The sequence below is a fragment of the Etheostoma spectabile genome, chromosome 8 (genome assembly GCF_008692095.1).
Source record: "Etheostoma spectabile isolate EspeVRDwgs_2016 chromosome 8, UIUC_Espe_1.0, whole genome shotgun sequence".
Lineage (NCBI taxonomy): Eukaryota > Metazoa > Chordata > Actinopteri > Perciformes > Percidae > Etheostoma > Etheostoma spectabile.
The window spans coordinates 26,361,242-26,371,203 of record NC_045740.1 but is presented as its reverse complement, the minus strand read 5'-3'; the positions used below and the strand labels follow the sequence as shown (position 1 = coordinate 26,371,203).

Genomic DNA, 9,962 nt, shown 5'->3' with positions numbered 1-9,962 from the left:
GGAACCAGCTCCCAGTCTGGGTTTGGGAAGCAGACACCATCACCACAACTTAAAACTTCATTGATAAAGCTTATAGGGAGTGAGGAATTGTGCCATAAAATACTTGTTACTAACCTAGCTCTGGGGAGTTTACTCCCCAGAGTCCTTATGTTGTTTTTTTTCTTCACCCAGCATGCTGCCTTGGATTAGAGTGGCACCAAAATCATGATTGCAGCTGTCACCGTGGTCCTGCTGCACTCCCTGCTATGCAGTGACCTGCCACGCCCTGCTACATCCTGCTATGCTCTGCTATGCCATGCTCCATCCTGTGGCACCCTGTGGTGCTCTGCTGTGCCATGAACTACTATGACTACTATTTAAAGTCATTGTTCCATTATCTTTATTGTGACTTATTGAAGTTTTATTGCTCTTGGGGGATTACTGGAATTGTTGGGTTTTTGTATATTAGAGTTTGGCCTAGACCTATCTGTAAAGTGTCTCGAGATAACTGATGTTATGATTTGATACTATAGATAAAATTTAATTGAATTTCAAGAAATATTTTCACAAGATTTTAGATAATCATCAATAATGTTGATGTTTTGGTTAAGTGTGTTAAGGCAAATAATAAAACAGTAAGTTAAGATGTTTGTATGTAGCCTTTAAAATCAGGAAAAGTACAATATTTTAAAAATGTAAGACGATGTCTGGCCTCATGTATCGATATAGTATCGATACATTGCCCAGCCTAGGCATGGACTGGTACCAGGAGTTTTTACACAAAAACTGCACTCGGGTTGACTTTTTTCTTTTTTGATCGACCCATTGAGAAAAGAGAGATCACATGATTGGCCGACTTGTGTCTCTCTCATCTGAACACTGGCCAATCACATTCTACTGTGGTCTACCTCCTTCCAACCATAGAGACACTGTGCATTTAAGTCCCGCCCCCCACCAGCGGCAAATATAACTCTACAAAATGCCTGTACCTAGCTAAAAACACGAAATTTAAGCATGTTAAACGATTATGTTAACCCCCTTTGTCTACCAGAGAGGACAAGTTAGCTGTTAATAAGCTAAAGTTAATTATGTATTAGCAAGCTAAGGCACTTGCAAAAAAAAATCTACTATTATATAACACAAGTTGAATACTGTGTACAAAACGCAGCTATAGCTTTATTTCAAGACTTGTCACTTATTTCCTATACAAGACATCTTCATGACAGCCATGCTCCACCCTCAACCTTTAGCCATCTTGCCATCAAGAGCCATGCAGCCTTTTTTGACTCAGTGAGTACATTATCATACTGTCTTACAAATTACTCAGCTATGTGGCAGTAGTAGGGGCTGGTATGCAGGGTTCAAAAGTAACTTTTTTTCCACCAGCCAAATGACTAGTGAATGTTGAAATTTTTGGGGCTGGTGAGTCAAGTAAATCTACCAGCCATAATTTTACCAATGACCATACCAACATTGACTGGTGCTCATTTTGAACCTTGCTGGTATGTACATTTCTTGAAGGGGAGTGCAAGGACGGTTGGTGTCCGGCTGATTGTGGTGGGCGGGTCTGGTCCAAGGCTGATTTTTTTACCCCAGTCCTGCCCTGGCCCAGCCCTAGGCTGACACAAACATTTCTACTATAAATGTATTAAGAGAAATGGATACAGTGTTTAACGCAAAGCCCCGTTCATTCCAATGAGACTTTCTCAGTGGCGCATAAAACACTTATGGAGCTAAAAAAATACCTGGATCATCCACTATGCTTCAGCACTGGCTCATGATGGACATGCGCACTAGCGATCCCCTGCCTCCTAGCCGCACTCGCTTACAGAACAGCAGTTTCCGTTGTCGTTGCAACACCGCACATTGATCAGAGTGAACCAAGGAGATGTAATTATTTATGTTGTGCTACTATTCCCTAGCTACCGCTAGCTACAAGCCGATAGCCAGTGGCAGTTTGGGAACACAGACGTTAGGGTTGGGTACCTTTCACATTTTTATCGGTACCGGTACCAATACAGCTACCTGAAATTTGGTTCCAGTACCCAACGATACCTTTTTTTGGTTCGTTCCCTCTGTAATTACAAAAAAAAATTCAGTTGTAAAAATATTTCCAAACCTATTTATTATTGCTATTCATCCTATTTACTTAGAACATTGTTGTTTGTTATATATTATATTTTATATTATTATAATATTTTACACTCTAAAAGAAATTAAATTAAAATAAAACCCCTCCCTCTCTCCTCCCAAACCCATAACTACAACCTATTAAATTGAATACTTATTTATTTCTTAAGCACTGTTACTTTTATTCTTGCATTTCTATATTATTCTTTTTTAGCCAGTTTTATTTTCATCATGACCGTTTTTAATTTCTCTTTAATGTTTCATGTAAAGCACTTTGAATTGCCTTGTTGCTGAAAGGTGTTATTGAAATAAAGGTACCTTGCCTTACAACCTCAGCCTATCAATCAGTCACCAGGGCATAGAAACCACTGTTGTGCCTAGTTGGAAGTGTAAGGTCAACAGCACCGCGACTGCTTTCAACTCGCCATTAATATCATATATTTTTTATCGGCATTGCCATGACTCTGTGAATTCAACAAAACCGCAGTGCTGTAGTTTGCTTGAGTTTACTCCATCCACGCCTCCGCGTGTGTGTCGGAGCTCCGCTCTGTATCAGTATGCAGAGAGGACAGATAGGCTTGCGCTTACGGTTTCTCAGGTACCGAAATTTGGTACCGTTTGATCGGTAGTACCGAAGTAATTCGGTTGGTACCCAAAAAAGTACAGAGTTTAGTTCCCAACCCAAATCCATGCTTCAGGCGTCACATCATACATCCCTTGAATGTATTAGAAGATAATACACAGGATGGGCGCCTGGATAACTTACCTGGTAGAGATATACAGAGGTTTACATCTCAACGCAGTAGCCGCGGGTTCAACTCTGACCTGGGGCCCTTTGCTGCATGTCATTCCCCTTCTCCCTCCCCTTTCAAGTCTTCATCTGTTCTATCAAAATAAAGGCCTAAAATGCCCCAAAAATAATAATAATTCAAAGAATGAATTACAGCCATTATATCCATTATTACAGCTACAGGAACTCAGGAGAACCATCATGTGAGCCTGCAGCGCAGTCCCAGGTGTCTATTAGCGTTCATCAAGTGTGTTCATTTTGCGTTTGAATCACCCTGGATCTGGCTATTAGTGCATGTTACAACTTTTAAAACATAAATAATATCTTGGTGTATTATTTGTAATTGTTTGTTTGAATAAATACCAAAAATAAAAAGATCACACAAAAAAACATAAATATGATTATAATAAGGTAAATTTAAGTGTTCAGTAGATGTACCTCAAAAACATATTGACCACTGATATTTAAATGTGTCTTTTGTAAAGTCTATGGGAAAAGTCTTTCTGGGCCAGTAGGCATCACGTTGCAATTCCACTGTAGGCGGCTACACCCTTGGTAGCGTCAAACCTGTTCCTGGGGGCTTGCTATAAATGAGCAAGATTGGTGGAAAAACATGGCCGCAATCAATCAAAGAGCATTGCAAATGGCGGGGCTTAGCAAGAAAATTGGCCATTACGTACTAACGGTTTGTCCAATCCTTATACATTTGGTAACATATCCTCAGTCCGTCTAGATGACTAGGCCTGCAAAAAGATTTTGAGCTCAACCCATAGGGGGCACTAACAACAGCACAAATATGTACCTCAAAACCTGGTGTACAGAATTTCTCCAAAATTTGTGCACATGTTCTGGGAATGAGTATTCACCAGAATCTGTGTGTCATATTGATTTGTGCATGTGGGGTGTGGCATATTTAACACTTATGCCTTTTCTCAAGTTGCTGTGGGCTGGAACAAGCTTGAAACAGAGAAAATGCCACTATAACTGGAAATGATGTGCTAATGCTTCCCATAAAATATGATCCCATTCGGTGGCACTATAATTTAAGACCAAAAAAAGTGAAAACTGACTTGAAATTCATCACACCAGTCCAGCTCAATGTGCTCTACAAAAAAGCCTCTTGGACCATAAAAGTCCGCCATGATAGATTTTTTGGGCTAATTTGCATAATGTGAAAATCAGCAATATGAAAAGGAATATCAATAGACTTTTATATTTAGAAACTTTTAGATTTTTTATATCATTTATATTCTCTATCTTAGAAGGGGTCATTGGCTCATAAACAACTGAGAACCACTGGGCTACAACATCTAACAGCCTCACAATTACTCCCTGTTTTTTTCTCAGAGAACAGAAGGGAGCTGATGGAAACAAAATCAAATAATGCAAGCTTTTATCCTCCAGTCGTTTGTTAACAACACAGCTAATTTCCCTTCTTTCCATTATTTATTTGCCATTTTAGCGCTTCCAGTCCTCACCTCAGCTAACCCTTTATTTCTCTTACATTTACTCCTGGACTAAGATGATTACTTTTTTGTTAGCTTTTAAGATTTAACAGTTGTGTCACAGATCAATTAATCAATGTTTGTGTCTTAATGGTGGTCTTCTCGAGTTGATAATATAAATATGTTTTGATTTATGACAACCAGGAAACAGTACAGTACAACACAGTTTCACAGCTGTTGTTCATTCCCAAGCTGACAGGCAAATTGGTTATAAAATACCTGCTTGTACCCAAGCCCACATGGTACAATTGACCTGATGTGGGTCTTTAGGTCTAATGCTTGGTCTTTTAAAAAATGTAATTTCTACTGGGGTTAAAGGTAACATCCTCCCCACTATTAAAGTTTTGAGTTATATTTACTCACTTAAATGTCTCTGCACAGAATCTTAAGATGCACTTTTAAGCTAATATTGTAGTCCTATATTCTATAACTAGACTACTAACACAGACTGCAGTGGCCAACCTCTCTCTCTGGTGCAGGGATAACCACCTTACCCTAAACATCTCTTAAACCAAGGAGATGCTCATAGATTTCAGGCAGTCCTCCACCAGCCCCCCTGCGCTTCAGGTGGCCAGACAATAGAGAGACTGGAGGAATAGTATAAATACCTTGGTTCAATCATTGATCACAAATTGACTATGAAAAGTAACATTGACCGCATCTTCAAAAAATGCGATTTGTTTTTACAACAAGTCAGTACGGCTGCACCAAATGCGGAGGAGACCTAATTGCAATTATTTTTAATTGATATTGCGATTACGATATGATTCACGACACAGAAGGGAATGAACATGTTTGCATCATTATTCTCATTTTCATTGACTAATATTAAATCTTAAAAAAATTCAAATGATAATAGTGTGATTTTTGCTAGGATCTGTACCAAACAAAAGATGTTTTCTGTAGCGTGTAGGATAGGATTTATAAGTCGGCACATCTCTGCAGCACCACAATACTTAATTCAGAATGGTTTGACATATTTTGCCTTTTGACAAATATTGCACCTCTGTGAGATTTGGATATTGCACTAGTCCATATTACAATTTTGATAAAATTGTGATTAATTGTGCAGCCCTACTGGTCAGCTGCCGTTTTTACACATTGCTATAGCCTACTGTACTACAGACTATTGTTTTCACTTTTTGTGACATTCAAGCAAAGTGACAACTGACACATCTTAAATTGTTGAATTACAAAAAAACAGCCCTGTCTAAAAACATCTCAATATTTGTGTCAGTTAACCCCTCTACTCCTACCCACAGGTTTTCTTTTTTGTAACCATTTATTAATTCTTGTGAATGATTACTGACTATTAAATGTAGCATGTTGTGTATGAATGTGCCAAATGAAGTTCCCTCACGGGAAATAGCATTCACGTTTTTAAAGTAAGACATCTTCCAGTAAATCATCTCAAGCCTTTATCATTCTACCTACTTTTCTCTCACAACAAGAGGCTTGTATAGTATATTTTAAGAGAGATGCCAAACTCTACATACAACACAGGCTGCAAAATAACCACACTCAAAAAAGGGGATTAAAGCTGAAGTTCCGTGACACTTCATGGTGATACATTATATTTGCATATTTGTAGTGATTATCAAGCTTTTCCCCCCAACACAGTACTTTCCGTTGTATATGTTAAACCTTTAATACACCTCATCTACTTATATTCTGGGTTGTTGTAGTGTGGACTGCCAAAAAAGGAAAGAAATGTCTAAAAAAAAAAAACATTACTTAAAAACTTAATCCATTTCCTTACTTTTTCCTCAAGCCTTCTCTCTTTTCCAGAAATCCAAGTGTGGCCACTAGGCACTCTTTCCTACCAATTTATTTCTCTCTTTAAGAGAAATATGACTATAACCTGTGTAGCATCTATAATCTGCTCTTTTCACCACCTTTTTCTCATTTCCTCCACCTCACCCCCCCTTTCTCTTATGTGACAGCAAACCAACAATAACCTCTAATAAACTAGTCATTTATATTTTCCTCAATTTTCTCTCTCTCTGCCACTATATTTTCTTCCATTCCCTCAGCAAGCAGAGGATTATTCCTCGTAGATTAACAGCCCGACTTTGTCTTCCTTGTCTCTACCCTTTTTTCTTCTTTACTGCCCTTTTTCCTCTTTTCTCCTCTCATCTCTTTTTTAAAGCTATTCCTCTGCGTTAATTTCATCTACGGTATATCTATACTTCTTGTTATTCTCGCTCTTTTTCTGTCTGTCCTAGCCATCAGTGAACAGTAGATTACCTCCAGTGAACTACATTAGTTGTGTGATTAGCAGCAGTAGTTAGGATGACAGAGCAATCATCTGAACCTATATGGCTGCAGAGCAAAACGACGCTTGGTATTACACAAACGGCTTTGATCACAGGAATAAATGCCAGCCTCTGTGTGTGTGTGTGTGTGTGTGTGTGTGTGTGTGTGTGTGTGTGCATGCATGCATATGTGCACTCATATACCTCTAAAACCTACTCCAAAGTCAGCTAATAACACTGTCAAAACCTACTGTTTTATGACTGTTACAAAAATACATGTGTTACTTACAATTCATTCAGGGCATTTATCCACAGCCACTTCACTCCAGCTTCTGTTTTTTATTTCCTCTGTTGTTTCTAGTGCTAATGCCACTCAAGTGCCAACCAAAGCAGCCTTAATCAATTCACTGTCGTCAGCGGCAATGACGCCTTTCAACTCTCCCTTTTAAATGAGATTTGCAATAGAAAAGAAGCACCAGCCAGCTGTATTCAGTGGCAGGAGGCTCCTTCAGCCCTCTCGAGTGGCTTGTCTGTGATGTGTGTGCATGTGCATGCCTGTTTGTGTTTATGTACACTATCTACAGTGTTAGATGCAGCAGATGCTTCAGCAGAGAGGAGCCACACATCAGCCTTAATATTCTTTCATTAGCATATCAGCATCCCCTTTTTCTGCCTCCCTCCCCCCTGCTTTACTCACGCTGTCAGAAATTGATGATCTGCAATTACACAGCATGTGTCAGTGCAACTAAACATCATTTAATAGCTCCAAGCTGACAGTACATGACTGAGCAAGCAGAGAAGCACCAGTGTCACAAAAAAGTACCATGTTTTCTAAAATGTCCTTGTACACAAGCCAAATGTGCTGTCATGTGGGAAAAAAAGTGCATATTAAATATTCCACACATATCTTGTACATGCTACAGTCCAGGACTGTTATAGGAATGGCACACTGATCACATGAGCAAAATTTAAAGTGTGGTGACCATATGAATTCATAAACTTATTGTTGACTTTTTCCTACCCATTAGCCCACATTGTAGTTCATATACGCTAGTACAGAGGATGAAACGCCACAGTGGAAATATACACATTTAAGGTATATTATCATTGTTTTTCCTTAGGCACAATAGTTCATGAACCATTAACCACTTTTACTGCGTTAAAAAGGAAAACCCTAAAGTTAAAATCCGCACAATGTTCATGACAGTCCCTTAACTCCAGCTTTATGGACTTATATTGTTTGTTACACTCGTACTGGCGAACGTTAAGTTTATGGTAAACGTATCTCCTGATACAGTACTATAATATTCAAATCCCACGAGAAATTAACAATAACCTCCCTAACTTTAAATGACACATTTGTATTAACGTTACAGACGTAGACTAGGTTAGCTACTTTAGTAATTACAATAGCTTCATGCAGTTAATATTACTTACGATATGCGACTTCCAGGGATGCTGAGGCTTTATCGAATAAAATCCTTTAATTTTGTTTGCGGGAGACACTTGAAGATAAAGTGAGCAGAGAAATATACAGACACACACACACACACGCCCCTAACACACACATACAACACGTTCACACATGCTAGGTACTCTGAACTGTAGAGTTGTCTAGTCTGTAGGCTACTCGCTATAAGCGCGAGCTTCAACTATCACCTGCCATGTGATAGGCACGATGCCTTCAGGAGCGCCTCGTAATATCTCTTTTGCTCAAGTGCCTGGCAGTTTTACATTGGACCTTTTTGTAATAGCCTAATGAAGATTTGGGATATTTTGCGCAATAAGTAGCCTATATCGGTGAATGAATACAAGTGTAATGCAAGTCGAATTCCGTAACGACTAATTTTATGCAAACCCAAATACTTGCAATAAGTGTCTAGGCTTAAAACGACTGGTCTTACAAACAGCAACGTTGATACTTTACACATAATGACAATCAATAGTCAAATGCCACACTGAAATATACATTACATAGCCTACTTGTGTTACTGCTATTCCAAGCTATTATTATGCATAATATAATATTGATATTCTGACCATTGCATGTTGACAACACATACCTCACAAACAGGCCTAACGTATTTACAACTTTGTTGCTACATTAATAGTACCACAATATATGAAAAGTAAAATAAATCCGATACCTGTGGGTAGAAAAATAACAGTAGAAGGTAAAACGAATGATTTGCTGGATATTTTCAGTGAATTTAAAAATACCACACAAATGACACAGACAACTTGGCTAGGCACGTATCCCCTCAAGAAAATATGATGATACGCAATTATTAACTAACGGAAAAGATACCAGTCTGTCCTGAAGAAGATGATAATAATTTTTAGTTTTTTTCTAGTATCTTTAAGAGGTTTAGACAACAATTTGTAAACATGTCTGTCACAAATAATAATTGTACCAATATACAGCCTCAATGGCCAACATGGGAAATACAACCGCATGAATTTAACTTTTACAGCCCATGGTGTTTTAATATGACTCAATACTGTCATCTCGTGGCACAATGTATGTTTGCAATACACGACACTAACAATATCACTCTTTTGACATGTAGATGCATAGCATTTGTTTCTGGTGTAACTGATTTGTATATGTCTGGCTAGAATGTTTTATGGAGAAAAATGACAAAATGAAAAATGACAGCTGTTGCTTGTTGCCATTTTTGTTTTATATGAGTAAGTAGGCTATACTTTGTATTGCATAAGTTTTAGAATTAATAGATCACTGCCCTTTTAGCAACTTACACTGTTTCACTTTCACAATACCGTGTATAATGTGTGGAGAGAACAGGTCAGATCAGTTCTAAATCAGATCCAGCCACACAAAAACAGACAGTTGCAGAAATTGCAGCCTTCATAGTTTCAACATAAATTATGTTATGTTATATATTTATTGTTAGAAAACATCCAAAAAGCATACAACACAACAAAAGGAAGACTACACAGACACACACAAAAACAGCTATACCGGTGTTCCCACGTAAGTGACTGGTAGCCTCGCACGGAACAGACAGTTGTATGATGACGGAATATTTCAAAATGAAAAATAATAGCATAAAATATTGACAAAATTAAGTGAAGAGAAATAAACCAATGTTTCAAATTACAGTATGGGGGTATAGGGTAAGCGCGCTCGTACGCCTATCACTCGCTACCACAACCTGACTCGAAAAGAAAATATCACACAAGTGTATAAAACCCAATACACACAAGTGTATAAAACCCATAGGACCCCTCCTCCCCACACACACACACACACACACACACACACACACACACACACACACA

General features: G+C 38.3%; 1 protein-coding gene across 15 annotated transcripts in view; it reads right to left on the bottom strand.

The window, feature by feature from the left end:
- Positions 1-8,321, bottom strand: part of ppfibp2b (PPFIA binding protein 2b) — a 142,418-nt gene extending 134,097 nt beyond the window's left edge. For all 15 annotated transcript variants that reach the window (XM_032523287.1, XM_032523294.1, XM_032523292.1 and 12 more), the window contains exon 1: positions 8,097-8,321. The gene's annotated coding sequence lies outside the window, so the exon portion shown is untranslated. The remainder of the gene's footprint in view (positions 1-8,096) is intronic.
- Between the last annotated feature and the right edge of the window lie 1,641 nt (positions 8,322-9,962).